Source organism: Adiantum capillus-veneris, chromosome 6, assembly GCF_014529385.1.
Source record: "Adiantum capillus-veneris isolate H3 chromosome 6, ASM1452938v2, whole genome shotgun sequence".
Lineage (NCBI taxonomy): Eukaryota > Viridiplantae > Streptophyta > Polypodiopsida > Polypodiales > Pteridaceae > Adiantum > Adiantum capillus-veneris.
In genome coordinates, this window is record NC_140936.1 from 78,927,051 (window position 1) to 78,944,899 (window position 17,849).

Sequence of the window (17,849 nt, forward strand, 5' to 3'; positions counted from 1 at the left end):
TTTTGCAAACAGAGCAAATTGGAAAAATTCAGATGCCCAAAATGTGCATGCCAAAGTTTTTGCATCTAAAAGAGCCTTTAATCCACAATTGTATTTGCAAAATTCTACCCACAATTGTCATCCAAAATGAGCTTATATAGCCCATGGCACAAAATGCCAGATGCAACAATTCCATCACCAAAATTGAGATCATGAACTGTACATATGTAATCCACAAATTTGACAACAAAAAAAATTCAAGCAAGTGCAGATAGAGACAAAAGGTTCTTCTGATCCCAGGTACATAAAATGCATCAAGAAGTGTGAAAGAGTTTCCATTCGCAACAGTCAGCATTATAAGACCTAGGAGATTGAGACGCTAAATCCATCACCCACCCTATATATAGGCCAGCTCCTAGCTCTAGCCATAATATGGATCCCCAATCCACACTGGTCCAGTTCGATCCCCTGGCTCATGTCCTTGGCCCCGTAGGTCGAGCCTTGCTCCTTAGGATCCTTATCCTGACATTACTCCCCCCTTGGAGAAGCGTTTTTGTCCTTGAAAACAAGAGTGGTGATACACTAATGTTTTCCACTGTGGCATCCTTCACAGTCCAGTTGTTCGCTTGACCAAAACACTGTTCAATAAGAGTTAAATGAAACCAAGAGTAACATCTTGATTTTCCCCATTGTTGTCTATTTGTAACCGTCATGTGTTACCGGCTCCTATCCAACATAGTGTGTTACCGGTTCAATAGGAGTTAAATGAAACCAAGGATAACATCTTGATTTTCCACATTGTTGTCTATTTGTAACCGTCATGTGTTACTGGCTCCTATCCAATATAGTGTGTGGACTCCACTTAGAACACATACGAGCATACTAAGTGATTTATCACAACAAAGATGTACCCAAAAGAGTACCTCATTTATCAACAAAATATAAGTCTTTGACTTGCTCTCAATTTCCATCATTAACAACCGCACAAAAACTAGTGTTCAAGGTTGAGAACCTAACTTAAACATGAAGGGGCTAAACCTAGTTGCAAACATGCTTTAACTTATGGTGAGCAAACTCCAACTAGAGCAATAAATGCTTTCTAATTGGATTGCTTCGTGCTAAAGCACACACTTCACATATCCTTTAGCACGAGATTACACTTTTAATTTTACTATCCCCTTGGATACTGACAGTATTGAGATGTGTCTCCCCACAATTTATAGACAGTCTTCCAAATGGCTAATAAACCGGGATCACAATGTCATACAATATTGCTAAGGAATCAGCAATGACATGCATAACCATCTTGGTTAACTTGAAAGATCCACAAGCATCAAAACCGATCCATGACCTCTATTGGTGATTGGTAGATCCAAATTAATCTCATATAGATACTACACATAGAGTGCAAAATTCTTCATAAGCAACTAATGTGATGAATATGCATGTTGTTCCAAATCAGCCTTTGCTAAATACTAGGGCCCATAACACCTAGTGTGCATGCATTTAGCAAAAAGAGATCCAAACCTTCATATCCATGATCATACTTACCAATACTTATGGAAAATGCTCCTAGCACACATTAAAGAGGAGTGTAAATAGTTCTAAAAAGAAACTAAATACTTTCTGCTGCAATCATTTGTAAGCCTTGCTAAAATGTTTGAACCATAATAGAAGGTGAAACATTAATCACTTCTAGGTAAACAATGAAAACTTTTCAGTAACAACTCATAGACTTGCTATATGCATAAACAACCATCTGTTAATCTTGTTTAGCAACACTTGTACCTTAACAAGTCATTCTGAGTATCCGACAATTTTTGGCCAGTGAAATTGTTTCCAATACAGCATGCTGAAAATGGTCTAGAAAATGGATTGGACAAGCACCTAGGGACTTCACGTGACACATAATTGATATGATAGGTGCCAATGACAGTCCCAAAGACTCATATTCTCCACATGTGGAATATGTCTCATGTAAAGATGTTTGAAAAAAGAACATCCTTCAAGTACGTGATGTACTTGTGTGTGGAGGTAACTGGAAACACTCCGCGACGTGAGTGAGAGGGAACCCTCATTATCCTTACTCCACACTGGCTAAACCAAACTCCTTGAGTTCCTAGACCATGTTGTATCCTACGTGACAACATGCACCAAATCAGAACCTACAAGCGGGTCCATAATTGCGTATTGCAAAAAATTATTTTGGACACTACATCCCAAATTTCTTGGCTCTTACATGACCTTGTCATCTCTCTTAAGAGCAAAAATGGATGAAAACATAGAAGTTTACACATCCTACTTGGAAAATAACGAACATATTAAAAAAAGAAACAAAACCAAATCAGATGTGTAACTAGAGGTTGAACATAGTGTTCAGTTATATGTAGGCAAATGCACCTGCCCAAATTTCCCGCCTGCAAAGGCCTAGCAACACTAATTGAAGATCAATGAAATTCAAGTAGTATGACACATATAACCCTGGGTGTTGCCTTTGCAATCCAAACCCCTTGGTTAAACTTTACAGAGAAAAATGCTCAACTAACACCCGACCCTTGGCCTGTGTCTGTGACCCCCCTTGAGTTTGTCCGTATGACTTCGGAAGCTTAAAATTTTCCACTACCCTTTGGAAGTTGGTGGACTTCTTTCCTTAAAAGAGCAAGTGCGAATGTTCCAAGAATTGACTATCAACACTTAATAAGTGATTTTGTAATCACGAGTTGGGTCTTATCCCAAAATTGTATGCAGATAGACACTGTTAGTGCTATAGATAAAATAGGAAATCCACTTAAGTTGGAATCATATTCACAACTAGATCTTTTTCAAACCTAAAAATCTATAATCTTGGGTTTTTGTGAACAATCGTGCTGTCTGAAATGCTGGCACCATCTGTACACCTTGGTAGAGATAAGTCCTTATGAGTTTAGAGTTAAAAAACTCAACTTGATGTTCACACTTAAAGCGTGTAGTGTTAAAATAATGCCCAAAAAATTGCTAATGGCAAGACTCTTCCTTGTCCATTAGAATCGATGGGTACTCAACTGAATATAATTGTTCGATCTTGAAAGCAATCACTGATGGATTACAAACAAATGGCTCTTAGCCATTCCAAAATAGGTGGCAATAGATGGATCTTAACCCTTTGTGTTGTCTCTTAGTCCTTCCTGTTACCGTATTGACATAGAAAGATTTTAATAAAGTCATGCCTAGTTTCACCTTTCCCGCATAGAAGTTGGAGAGAGAGAGAGAGAGAGAGAGAGAGAGAGAGAGAGAGAGAGAGAGAGAGAGAGAGAGAGAGAGAGATGTCATTATCGTCCTCGGAGGTCAAATATGACCCATGGGACCAAAACATGCATACAAAGGGTATCTCCTCTCATCAAGGAGAGGGTAATGGTTGTTACATTAGCATGTGCGCGCGACCAAAAAAAAGGGGTCGGTAGGTCTAGGGTAAGATCTAGTGGATAGGTGGGACAACCTTAGGATGCAATACAAAATAAAGTAGGGTAAATGGGAACTATGGGGCTAGGGGGTGGTATCCGGCGGTGTGATAGGAGGCTTGGGAGACCAAAACTCCTGTATGAGAGCCTTTCCTCCGCGATATACCGCCCACTTCCCTTGGGCTCTTGCTGCGTGTACTTTTTTGAGTTCGCTACCTTTGTGTTTTAGTTGTGTCGTGGTGAGCTCCTCGGCAATCCAAAAGCTGGTGCCTTTGAGGAGGCGCGATTGTTGGAGTAGACGGAGTCGTCCTTCTTTGTTCTCAAACTCGAGGATGGTATGTCCGCTTGGTGTATTTTTGTGGTTGAGCTTGTTGGTGATGCTTTCGATCATGTCGTAGTCCACATGGATTGGCTTGAGGGTTTCGTTGAGGAAGTTGATGCGTTCAGAGAAATCGTCTTCACACTTGTCCCATGCTTGGGGTAGGCCCCCAATGCGAACCTTGAGTGTGTTTGATTCTTTAAGGTGTCGTTCTCGGAGCTCTGCCTTCACACAGGTTTCAACCTTGGTCAATGCCACTGTGTGAGCTTGGGTAACCTTGGCCTCAACTTCCTTCACTTTGCTAGTGGCGAGCCCAACCATGGTGTCGAAACGCCCCTCAAGCACACTGAGACGTGCTTTGAGGTCACGGTTTTCTTCCATCACCCTGTCAAGGGTTTCCTGGAGTTGCCCGATGCAATCCGCTTTGCTCGGTGCCGCAAGGACGGTGGCAAAGCTCGGGCGGGGTCGCCGCGGTGTCAAAAACTTTGAGTTACTACTTAGCTTATCTGGTTCTGCAGACATACCTTGGACAATGTAGCGGGTTGCTGAAATAGTGGCACGAGGGAGACTCTATCTCGTTCACAACAAAGATGGGAGGCTCGTGCTAGAGAGAGAGAGAGAGAGAGAGAGAGAGAGAGAGAGAGAGAGAGAGAGAGAGAGAGAGAGAGAGAGAGAGAGAGAGAGAGAGAGAGAGAGAGAGAGAGAGAGAGAGAATGATGGGATGAGGGAGACCCCTTATTCTAATGTGCTGTATGTCCCTTGCAGACCATGTCTGTGTCATAGTTTATCCTATAAGCGTACAATAGTGTGCTTGTACAACTCCCTTGTAAAGAGAGGTAACATAAGTCCCTTCTTGACCCACCTACCTTGGATGTGGTCATGACTTTACCATGGTGACTTAAGTATGACAAGTTTCCTATTGACTTATGTATGGAACTTTGCGTGTAAATAAACATAAAAAAAATATATAATTTAAGACATCAGTCACTTAGCTTGTCCTTAACAGAGTAGTTAGTGTTATAGCGAAAGCGTAAATAGTAATGAGATGGAAAAATGTCAATCTCATGGGCATGCCATGCACGCAGAGGTATAAGCACTTGGCAACATTGACGGGCCTACAGATTCAGCTGAAGTGTCATGCATAATTGGGCATGGATACATCACAATTTGCCATTGTCATACGTAAATTATAAGCTTATATCCTCACATTGTTGAATGTCTAGAATTGTGTGCCAATGCCAGTTAGTTGAATTCAATGGCAGGACCTTGGCACGGGTTAGAAGCCTTGCTTCTCATAATTGTTTTCAAAGTAGTTTTCTTTGTACAATAGGCAGTCTTTGCCAACTTAAAAGTTAAAATGTAGAAAAACAAGAAAAATTGAAATTTGGTAATATTGCCAAGCCTTGCTATAGCTTAACACAAGTCGTGCTTGTCTGAAATGATGTGCCAACATATCATATATTTATAAGCCATATGTTTGTGCAATTCTACAAATGAACAATCAATCATGCGTGCCAATCCATGCAAAGAAATAAAATTGACCAAGCTGAGTAACAAACTTGTTGTAAAGGCAACCAAGCCATGTTTCGATAAATCCTAACCAACCCCTTCGGCGACAATCAATGCCTAAGTTGGAATTGACAAACCTCAACAAAATTCAAATGATTGCATAACCATTACACAATTGAAGTGGAAACTTAAACATGAGTACCTGAAGTCTTGTCAAAATATCCATGAAGACAACATAGTCGAGGGTACCTGCTCTATCCCTTGGATATCCGTGCATGCAGGTGGAAGCAATATCATTTGATGAAGGCGTACCCATAATGAAAATTTATCCACTTTTGGAACTCTACCCTGGGCTAATGCTCTTAACTAGGGGGGGTGCCCAAATTAGGGTGCCTTTTTTGCTCAAGGTATAAAATCTGGAGACCAACGACGATGGCCGCTGTCCTGTAGCATCCTTTCTTGCCCATGATGCTTTGTAGAGAGCTTGGTAGTCGGCAGTGCAGAAACGAGCCAAGCTTCTACGCTCGGCATGCTCCCAACGGGCTCCTCCTCTCTTGATTCCATGCCAAGCTTTTCTCCTTCTTGTGCATCCAAGGGGAGACTCCCATGGTCCCCGTTGGCTGATTTCACACCAGTATGTTGTGCACACTATGGCGAGATGCCTAACAGCATGAGTGAGGGCTTGATCTACCTGATTCCCAAGGAGGGAGGTTCCTTGGATGAGATTTGACAGTGGCGACCCATTACCATCCTCAACTCATCCTACAAAATTCTAGCGAATGCGGTGAGCTTGAGGATTTAGCAACTACTAGAGAGCATTGTACATGGAACCCAAACAGATTTTGTCAAGGACAGTAGTATCCTTGAAAACATATTCACTTTTTGGGAGGCATTTTCCCTCACGTGTCTTCGAGTAGAGGATCTGGTGATACTCCTCCTCAGTTTTGAGAAGGCCTATGATAGAGTTGATTGGGACTTCCTGGAGGGCACTCTACGTAGGATGGGCTTCTCAGATTCTTGGTTCAGAGGTATGTCATCTCTCTTACAAGCATGCAAATAGTCAAGTGCTCTTGGCGGGGAGAAGAGGGGAATGCTTCTTGCTCACGTATTTGGTCAGACAGGTTTTCCTTCTAGGCCCCTTCCTCTTTTTATTCTATGCTGTGGTGATGTTTAGATTTTTGACTTCTCAGTAGGTTGGCTTGCGAGGTGTTGAGCTCCCTATTAGGGCAAACGATCTTCCTAACACTGAGTCTATTCTATGCTGTGGTGATGTTTAGATTTTTGACTTCTCAGTAGGTTGGCTTGCGAGGTGTTGAGCTCCCTATTAGGGCAAACGATCTTCCTAACACTGAGTTTTCCGACGACTCAGCTTGGACTTGGAGGGCCAGGAGATCAATCTGCATAGGTGTGAGCATGCTCTTGAGGTGTTCTATTGTGCATTAGGAGCACTGATCAACTAGAGAAAGGCAATAGCTTTTTGGGCTGGCAGTGCTCCTATGCTTGATTGATCACCAGATGAGAGTTTTAGATGGATTCCCCCAGGGATTGCAGTTTGTTACTTGGGTTGTGAGGTTGTTGGCCTAGACTTGTCCCCTAAGCACCAGACTGCTTCCCTCCTCCTCTCCATTAGGAGGAAGTTGCTGCGTTGGAGTTCGACACGGTTCTCTTTGGCACACAAATTTATAGTGGCCAACCAAGTGGTGTTGGCTACTATGTGTTACATCATGTCTTATTGGATCTTTTTGAGCTCTTGTATCAACCAGCTAGAGAGGATGATTAGGAAATTTCTTTGGTCAGTGTGCGACACCCAATTAGCCTGGGCCAAAGTAGCATGGAAGGTCATCACCTTACTATGTTCTTAGGGGGGGCTGGGGATCATCGACCTAGCACAATAGAGAAAATCCCTTCTTGGGAAGTTTGTTGTCAAAGGACTGCTTCCAGGGGAGGAACCCTGGAAGGAGTTGTTCCTTGAGCGGCTTCAAGCTCAAGTCCCTCATGCAAGAGGCCCTTGGAACCCTTTCATTAGGTGGATCTTTATAGAGATGTACAAAGCTTGTTCAAGAAGGAGGATCAAGGATTGATTTGCTACGAGCCTGCTTTGATCTTGAGAGCAGTTGCGGAGTGGCCTGGAGCAACAGCAACCCACTTGCACGGAGGAGCGTTTGAGACAACTCCTTGTTTGGAACCCCATGGGTAGCACTCAGAGAGGCCACCTGGTTGGTAATAGGCCCCATGTTTCTTGGGGTCCCATGGTAGAGAGCCCAGCATACACTCTCAATGACTGGCTTTAGTTTTCAGGATTCTTAGAGGAGGCACAAAGCATCCTGCTACAAGGCACGAGGGGTGTAGAGCATGTTCCATGACATTTTAGAGGCTTTACCAGCTGAGTGGATCACCCCTCTAGAGACAACAACACCAAGATGGATGGGGGCCTTCATGCAATTGGAAGTACTCATTGCAGTTCGTTTCTACTTGGAGTCCGTACCCCCATGTTATTTGAGATCCAAGTTGAGGGTCGCCTACACAAAGTCTTTGTAGAGGCTCCACAGGTTGCAAAATGATGTTTTCAGAGGATACGGGTAGTGGGCATGTGGGAGGACCTGTGTCACAGATCTTGACCTCGCAGATCTTGAGACAGCAGGCCACTGGTGGCTATGGGCTTGGGAGAGTTTCCCTCTTGCACAAGTGTAGTGGGACCGTGGAGAGTGGTTTTGGAGAGACCCCTTCTCTTCAGTCGATCACCCTAGGATCCCCTTATTTCAGTACACTGTTCGAATGAGGCGACACATACTGGCGGCGGACGGCATGGAGAGAGGCTTGTCCCACTACAACACTTCATCAGCAAGAGGAGGGTCTCACAACTGAATTCTTGTCAGGCTTTTGGGAGCGATTATGAAACTCTAGACAACTAATAAGAGTCACTCTGTCCCAGCGGCTAGTTGCACACATAGCTACAACAATGGGAAGCTGGCTAGTACATAATGGATGTTTGGCAGCATGTGCAGCTTGTGACCATCCTTTGGAGAGTCTCTGTGGGGCTGCCCCATGGCACAATAGATTTGGCTTAGGGTTCTTTGACTGAGGCTAGATCTTTCCATAGCACAACAATACACTTGGGGTGCTGCTCCCAAGTTCACCCTTACGGGCCTTGTGCTCCAGTTTGAGCTATCCTCCACTAGTAGGATGATAGTGATCCAGGGGGGTCAACCTACAGTTCAGCCTTCCATAGAGCTTACCCCCCAAGAGTTGTGCAATGAGAGAGAGGTGTGTTGGGAGATCGTTTGTGGCCTGACACTATGGTTCATTTGGTGGGCCCACTGCTTCTACATCTTTGAGGCCCACCTTGTCCCACCGACGGATGTTGTTTGTGACTTTTGGCTAGAGCTGATTCATACTCTTAGGGATCAGCTCAATAGACTTCAAGGCATCTCCAACCACATGTGGGAGCGTATAGAGGCTTTCCCTCTGGCGCCCATGGCATTTCTTCACCATGGTCTAGGGTGCGCCCAGATGGCAGTACCAGCCATTTGTGTTTCTCTTTCCTGCTCCCATTTTGTGATTTAGCATCATTGTACATATTCTGTTCACTCACTGGGAGAGTCTCCCCATGCTTCTGATGTAGCCCTCTCTAGTAGAGGTGGTTTGTAGCCCTATCGGAAGTTTTTATTAACTAATAGAAGGATATTTTCTCGGGAATTTTTTTTTCAAATTCTCTTTTCAAGTGAAGTAAAGTAACCTTGTGTTTGTGTGGAGTACTAGATTCGAGCTAAATCCATAAACACTTCTGTTGCACCTGACATGATTGTAGATCTGACTTAGTTCTAGAGAGAAAAGAGCTAAAAATTGGAAACACTAGGGTTGATTTGCTATTGCAGCAAGCACTAGGGCTAAAATATGCAATCGCTAGCTGGTGGGACACAAAATTTGGAAACGCTAGGGTTGATTTGCTACTGTAGCAAGCACTAGGGCTAAAATTTGCAATCGCCAGCTGGTGGGACACAAAACGCTTGGGCTGATCCGATCTCAAAATGCTAGGGTTTCTCTGACTCAAAGATGCTAGCAGATCTCTGGCATTGGTTGTAATTTGAGAAAAGCGATATCTTTTAGCTCCCTTAATAGGAAATATTTGCAGCTTAAAAATCCCTCAAGGTCTGGGTAGGGACAAACTGGATGACAAAGTAATTTCTTTTTCATAAAACTGATTCTTAATAAACTTCATTTTTGTTAAGTTTTTGGGTGAAACTGTCATACATTTGTCCGCTCAAGAATCTGATTGATTTAGAGAATGGCTCTTTGGATTCCTCAAACCTAAAACTATGTACCCATTATGCCAGATGCCCACCGTAGTATAATAACATCTGTCAAACGGCTTGTATAAGCCATTTATGCAAGAGGATTCCAAGATTAGGAAATTGGCTCTAGAAATTGATGAAGCATGTCCACATGGCACATAGAGACATGCACGCATGACAACACCGGATGGTGGCTTGCCTACATGTGTTTGGACCATTACGCTCTTAGACCTCCTACTAAGTTGGGGCATCACATTCGTCGATAGCGAGGGATGTTTAAGCTACAAGGTGATAACTTTGAGGTAATAATCCAAATGTTTGAGAGAGAAGGTGGGTAACTAAATTTTCATTAAGTTGATAGTTTGGAAGATCCTTGATTACTAGACAAAAGAGGAGTATATACAGTATTGCCAGTAAAACTCACATAATCCCTTGTATTTCATGAACGAGCTACTAGATTTCCAACCTTCAAAGGTACAAAAAAGTAGTGCATGTCTTCTTGGATGTTCAATAATTGAGAAATGCATATATATGAAGACTCCCCATGTTGGACAAATGTAGTGAACATTGGCCTTCTCCCCTTCGTACATAGATACAAAAAAGTAATGCATGTCTTCTTCGTGCTCACCAATTGTGAAACACATGTATAAGAAGGTTCCCCATGTCGGTCAAATGTAGTGAACATCGGCCATTTTCCTCTTTGTATAGAGGAAAATGCTGACCCACAAGATTTTCTTGTCATGGGAAATGCAACTACAACTCAACCATGCATTGGCCGTGAAATCACAGTCTCCAACAATAGATGTTGCTGCATTAACATGTGTGAATAATTGCATGCTTGTTGTTTACCAGATTCTTTTGAATCCATTGCCAACTACATGTTTTCAATGTCCATTTCTCCAAAATGGTTTGCAAAGTTATGTATGAAATGCTCAAATTAGGAATTTGGCAACTTGAGTGTCTTCCTCTTTCTCGTTCTCTTCCTCTTGCCATCAATGTGTTCAATGAGATTATCTATTGAAGTTTGCTAGAATGGCTATTGAGGAATGTGTACGCTAAGTTGAGAGAGCAACTACATTTTGTATACGAGAAACTATAATTGAGATATTGATGTATTGACTTGCAAGCTCATGACAAAGAGCAACGTTTACAAATGACTTTAGAATTACTACATTTCCTCATGTACTTAGAATGGAATGCAACTTTAATTTTGTGCATACGTAAATGTACATTCCATTGATTTTGCATAATAAAATATAAAATAAAGGACAAAACTGAAATTCTTGTGAATGTAGGTATTACCAAAGCTTCGTACATTCAAGGTGGGGTCGAGCTCCTCACAGGTATGTACAAATGTGCAACTCTTGGATTTTCCAAGAAAAGAAAATCTTCCTTCTTGATTAAAAAAAAAGGAAACAAAGACGTACCTAGGTGATGATAAAAAATAATCGGCATTCACCTTGGCCACATATTCAACCACGTACAAAGACTTCATTCACTTTTCCCTATTTAATGTAAGTTGATGTTGAAAGCCTTATGGTGAAAGCAATGGATGTTGCTAACTTTGAAAAATTGATAAAGTTTGGTGCTATCTTTGAAGCTGGATATATTCTCAGCAGGTATGGGACCTACTACCAATCTACAAGTGTAGCTACCTCAATTGTGCGTGCAAACTTGGTCGATGAAAAGGGTTTCACTACAATTAAGCTACAAGTTTTCAAGGATGTGATTTCTAGATTTGAAAAGTTCATAAAGAAAAGATCATGGATTAGAGTAGAGAACTTCCAAGTCCAGCTAAAGAAAATTCCTTAATGACAAATGAGACGCTCATGTGGTCATTGTACTCACTAAAGACTCGGTAGTACATGAGCTCCCTTCCAAGCATGAGAAGAAACATTATCTGCAGTAGTTGTTCAGGATGGAGGAGCTCAAGTCACACCTAAGCAAAAAACTATTTTCCACATCGACTTTGCGGACGGCATTACCACCGACGACGAAGAAACATAAGAAATCCATCTTGTGCCAAGGTACTTTCTTTATTTACTACTTGAACATGTAGGCATTTTCACTCATTGTAAAATGAGAACAAAAATACCCTTGATTTCTTCATTTCCATGCTTGATTTCAAAGGTAAGCCCCACTCCGAATGGAGAGCACTGCTCTGTTTGAAAGCATGCCAAGCACCTCTTGAGATGGAATGCGGCGGGGCATTTATATTGTGCAATTTCACCAATGTCATGCTTCAAATATCCGTCTAATAGGAATCAAAATGTACCTAGCTCAACAACACACAATTCCAATGCTTCGATGGTCTTTATCTTCTTGAGCCTCTGCCTTTTGTAGACATTTTGAACAAAAAACACTTCTTTGAAATTGTCCCTTGTCTTGGAAAATGGCTCCCATGAAAAAGGGGAGCATGCATTTCTTTTTAAATTGCAAAATGTTGTCATAACCATCTCCAATAACTGGATTACTACTTTTTTTTCACAGGCCACAATGCTCTTAACCTCCAAAAGAAATAAAATAATTAAAGCTTAATTATTTTAACAAACCTTGAGTACCCAAATAAAAGACTTGCCTTTGGGTTTTCAGGAGAGGACAAAAAGTTATTCATGTCTACATATAAAGCTCCATGAGCAACAAGCACTGATCCAAACATGCTTTCCATGATGAAGCCATAGCTTGAGCTCGTTCTTGTGAGGTCCCCCTCTAGGCCTAATAAAAATCTGAGTCCCTAAACAAGAAGTATCCAGGGAATTCACCCTTACCATTAATAATGGTTTAGGTTTATAGCCTAGTCCTATCTCCCAGTGGAAACGGGACAACTTGTTAAAAGAAACTATTTTGGCCCAATAACTTCCATCATTCAGATTAAGGTTTCCTTAGCCAACTCTTTTCCCCCCCTAACATATGTGAGGGCACAGTCGCTGGTGGACTCCTCTTCCAAGTGGAGAAATTTCTAGACGTTTTCAGTGCGCGGGAATGGATAGTAACGTGACTAATTAGGTCCACCCATCCATGATTGACAACCTTAGTCAATCCCCACTTACCACCCCGCACTCACACATGTTGCTTTGTTATTTAATTACTACCACATTCTTGTCACAATTACAATAATGATTTCTTTCAACTTTCATAACTTCATTAAAACAACCCTTGAAAACAGTATTGAAAACATTCTTTTAGCAAACACACATCTTTAGACTTAAGACAAGGAACTGTCATTTTGGAGTAACTATGACCAGTATTGGCTTGTCTCAAGACCACCTATACAGGGTTGAAAAAACAGCACCCACTCCTTATTTATAAAAACCGGGGTGAAAAAAGTCATCACCCAAAGTCCAAGCGCCCATACGCCAACCGGTTGCCCATACAACCGGGCGGTCCCTCTAGGATAAACTCGATATCCTAAGTAATATCCACAAGCACAAACAAGCACGGGGTAAAGACTCCACGCGCACTGAGGAAACCGACTCATCCATGGCGGAATCACCATCATTACTCATTACCTGGAGTAAAATATTCCAAGGAATCAGAGGTGTCTTGAGACAAGCTGTCTTAAGGATAATCAAACATTTCATTACCAGGTCAATCAGTCGTAGCCCAATCATTTCTTTCCTATTTTACAATCATTGCTCGTTGGTTTCTCAGGGAAGTTACCTTCGGTTTACGGCTAGTTAATCCTTCCTAGTTCTTACGTATACAATGTTAATTTATAAACAAACTTTAAGCTATTTAAAGAGTTAAGTGAACAAATGGAAATCCACCTATGAGACTGGTCAGCCATTTGCTGCTGCACTAGCGCCTGCAGACTTTCCTCCGTAGGCCTATGACTAGGCCCAACCTCATGGTCATGAGTTGCTCTATTTATTTTGTTGATTGTATCCTCTTCATCGGAAAGAGGATTTTCTCTGGTTCTTTTTGGAGCCATATTGGCAGCCTTTATAAAATGACTTAATCGATTAGAGAATTAAATGAATAATCTCTTTTATTTCTTTTATCCAAAAATAAGGATTTTTGGAGTAAATAGGTCTCCTTGTTAAATATTTGGATGAGATATTTCTCCTTGTAGCTTCTTGGTACTATTAGTATTCTCTCATAATTATCGCATAATTATTGGAACTATTTTTCTAAATTTCTCTTTTAATTTTATGATCCAAAATACCCTATTTTGGCCTTAGTAAATTATAAGTTACCTATCTGCTAGTGGGATATTTACCCTAGATGGAGTTCGATATGTTATATCTCCAATAATTTTCTGGCTAACTCATAAAATTTGATATATAAATTTTTCTTCTAGATTTATGGTCTAATTTAGACAATATTGGGGGACGGTAATTTGTTACATTAATTATCTGGGCTAAGGTAATTTTTCTAATCTTCAAAAGTTATTTTTAATATTTTTTAATTATCGGGTAATTATATAAATTCATTTACTAATTTCCTTTCCTCAATTTATACACAAAATCTGTTAATATTAGTTAAGATAATTAGATAACTAACTATTTGTGGTTAGGATAATTATCACAAGTTTCTTAAGATGCATTTTACCTCTGCTAATTATCTCAAAGCTTTTTAGTTTCATTTGCTATTTTTTTCTTTTATTTTTTCTTAAAAATAATATTTTTCTACTAAGATAATTAGATAAACTAATTATTTGTGGTTAAGACAATTATCATGGGTTTTTAAAGATGTATGTTACCTTGATAGTTATCTCAAATCATTTTTAATTGATTTTCTATTTTTTTCCTTTTATTTTCTCGTAAAAATAGTGTTTTTTTGCTGAGATAATTAGTTAAACTAATTATCTCTAGTTACGATAATTATCATGGGTTTCTTAAGATGTATTTTACCTTTGATAATTATCTCAAAGATTTTTAATCTAATTTTCTATTTTTTCCTTTTAATTTTTATTTAAAACAATGTTTTTCTATTGAGATAATTAATTAAACTAATTGTTTGTAGTTAAGATAACTATCACAAGTTTCTTAAAATGTGTTTTATCTCTGATAATTATCTCAAAGCTTTTTGGATTAATTTGCTATTTTTCTCCTTTTAATTTCTCTTAAAAAGAATATTTTTTTATTGAGATAATTAGTTAAAATAATTACCTATAGTTAAGATAATTATCACAAGTTTTTTAAGATGTATTTTACCTATGATAATTATCTCAAAGCTTTTTGGATTAATTTGATAAATTTTTCTCTTACTTTTCTCTTAAAAATAGTATAATTTTTCTTAAATAATTACAAAAAGTAAAAAGATAATTTTTCTAGCATCTTGATAGTCTAACACAGCTCTAAGAATTATCGTATCTTAATCTAAGTTTAATTAGTATAATTATCATTAAGTTATGGTTAAAATGAGTAATTTCAGTCCTAATATAATATAATAATTAAATAGATTAGTATCCCTAAGCTTAATCTCAATAATCAACAGAGAATTAAGAATTAAGGGAGAGTTTTAGAGTATAAGTAGGTTTAATCTTCTTAATTAATGAAATTAATTAAGAAAATATAAATAGATTAGCATAATTCTGTTAATTAAAAAGGTTTAGTGCTAATTACCGTTGATTAACCAACTAGAGCTTTGCTTCTCTAGTGATTTTTGAGTAGAGATCTCTCTAAATGAGAGAGAATTTTCTAGGACTCCGAGTCTAATTTTTTTGTGAAGAAGGGTCTATTTATAGTTTTTTAGGACCCCTGGGTTGTTTCTGGCAAGTCTTGGCACCTCAAGCAAGCCCCCAGCTTCCATCTAGTGCCACCTGCTGCTAAAATTAGCTTGGGTAGATTCATCACAGCCCACACAGTCCCCACAACTTCCAAAATCGATTTCTGCTATTTTCTTTGACTTTTAATGATTAGCTATGAAAATATATGCAGTTTCTAGAACTTTAGGACAAAAAGTCTTTAGCAGTAATAATACTGAAACCTTTCAATTTTACTTAGCTAATTAAATTCATGGTGTAACCTTTCAGAGCCCGTAACTTTTCCAAATTTTATCGGAATTCTGTTCTGAAAAATTCTTAACCATAGTAAAGCTCTGGTTACGGTTCCAAAAATACAAATATTTGCCATAGTTGGATCATTCTACAGTGTTTTCTTAACAACCAAGTTAATTTGATCAGGCTTTGTACGATTTCTAAGGTTTTAGAAACTGAAAACCTTACAATCACCCCAACTTAAGGAATTCAGATGTCCTCATCTCAACCGAATTTGAAAAAATCTTTGAGAAGTGATACTCCGTCCTCCCATGTGGCGTCTTCAGTGGGGTAGTCCTTCCATTTTACTAAACGTTCTCTGATTACTCTGTTTCACAGACTTCTTTCCCTATTATCGGGAATACAATCTGGTTGGAGTTCAAGAATTCCTTGCTTCTGCATCACAATCTGTTCGTCGTCTAGAGTGTGATTGGGGTTTGGACTATAGGGTTTTAGAAGATTGATATGGAATACATTATGGACCTTGAGGTGTTTAGGTAACTTTAATTTGTAAGCTTGATCACTGATTACTTTTATCTGGGGCTTAGTTTTTTGAATTTTTCCAAGGATAAATTGTTTCTCTTTGGCCGTACCCTAAGGAATACTTTATCCCGTTGTTTGAAAACCCGATCAAATCGTTTTTGATCAGCATAATGTTTTTGGCGGTCCTTAGCTGCTTGAATGTCCTGTCATATTGCTTTGGTTTGGGCATCCATTTCCTCCAACATTTGTTTTGAAGCTTCTACTCTTGTAGTGGGGTCAGAATAGTTTAGGGGTGATATACATTCATGCCCATAAAGTGCATTAAACGGTGACATCCCAATGATTTTATGGAATGAGGAATTATAGGCGAATTCTACCAGAGGAAGAAATTGTATCCATTTTCGGGGTTCTCTACTATAGTAAGCTCTAAGGATGTCTTCAATAACTTGATTCACTCTTTCCGTCTAGCTGTCTGTCTGAGGGTGATAGGTTGTACTGAAACATAGATGGGTACCTAAGGATTCAAATAAAGCTTTCCAAAATTTCGAGGTAAATTTTGCATCCCTGTCACTGAGTATTCTCTTAGGAAGTTCGTGTAATCTAAAGATCTCTTTGATAAATAAACAGCTTATGTCTGATGCAGTGTAAGTTGTTTTCATAGGCATTAAATGAGACACTTTAGTCAGCATGTCCACTACCACCATTATGGAGTCGTAACCCCCTTGAACGGTAGGAAGGCCTGTTACAAAGTCCATGCTAATGAGTTTCCACTTCATTTGAGGTATCTCAAGAGGTTGAAGTTTCCCTGGCATCATTACCCTTTTAGCCTTAATCCTTTGACAGGAAAGACATTGTTTGATGTAGCAAAGTATATCTCCTTTCATTCCTCACCAAAAATAGATTTTTCTTATGGCATTAAGGGTCTTTGCATAGCCAGGATGGCCAACACCTAGAGTGTTGTGTCCTTCATAAAGGATTAACTCCTTTAGCGTTGTATTCTTAGGAATGTAAAGCCGGTACTTATAATAGAGAAGCCCATCTTCAAGTGAATAATCCTTGATTCTGTCCTTCTCTTTCTCTTTTAGGTCCTTTTGATTGATAACCTATAGGAGTTTTTGATAATCCTCATCTTCCAGGGAGGCTTCGTTAACCTTGTTTAGAATTGGATTGCCGATTGTGGAAATGGCCCCAAGAAAAACCTTGAAGCTAAGGGCATCAACAACCACATTCTCCTTTCCTGGTTTATATTTTATTTCAAAATCATATTCTTGTAAGAGTTTTATCCATCTACGCTACCTCATGTTGAGTGTTGCTTGTGAAAAAATCCACTTTAGACTTTGATGATCAGTGATTAACTGAAACTTTCCTCCTAGAAGATAGTGCCTCCAGAGCTTAAGAGCACGGATGACGGCTAGGAGTTCCAAATCATGAGTTGGATAATACAACTTGTGGATTCTTAATTTCCGAGAAGTAAAGGCCACTCGTCTGCCTTCTTGGTTTAAGACTCCTCCTATAGCAAGGCCGCTGGCATCGATTACTACTTCAAACTCTTGAGTGAAGTCAGGGAGTTTGAGGAAATAGTCCTCCTGTTCTTTTTCCCATGTAAGTTTGGCTGTCTTTTTAAGTAGCTGCGTCAAGGGTGCGGCGATGACTGTATAATCTTTGATGAAGATTCTATACCATCCTGTAATGCCCAAGAATCCTCAAATCTCAGTGACTGTCTTGGGTTGTGGCCATGGGTTGTGGCCAATCTATTATGTCCTTAATCTTTGCAGGGTCTACAGAGATTCCTTCAGGGTTTATTATAAATCCAAGATAGCTAACTTTAGGCGTGAAGAACACACATTTGC

The 17,849-nt window shown here is 39.8% G+C and overlaps 1 pseudogene; it reads left to right on the forward strand.

The window, feature by feature from the left end:
* The first annotated feature begins 11,072 nt into the window (after positions 1-11,072).
* Positions 11,073-11,543, forward strand: LOC147455754 (uncharacterized; annotated as a pseudogene).
* The last annotated feature ends 6,306 nt before the right edge of the window (positions 11,544-17,849 follow it).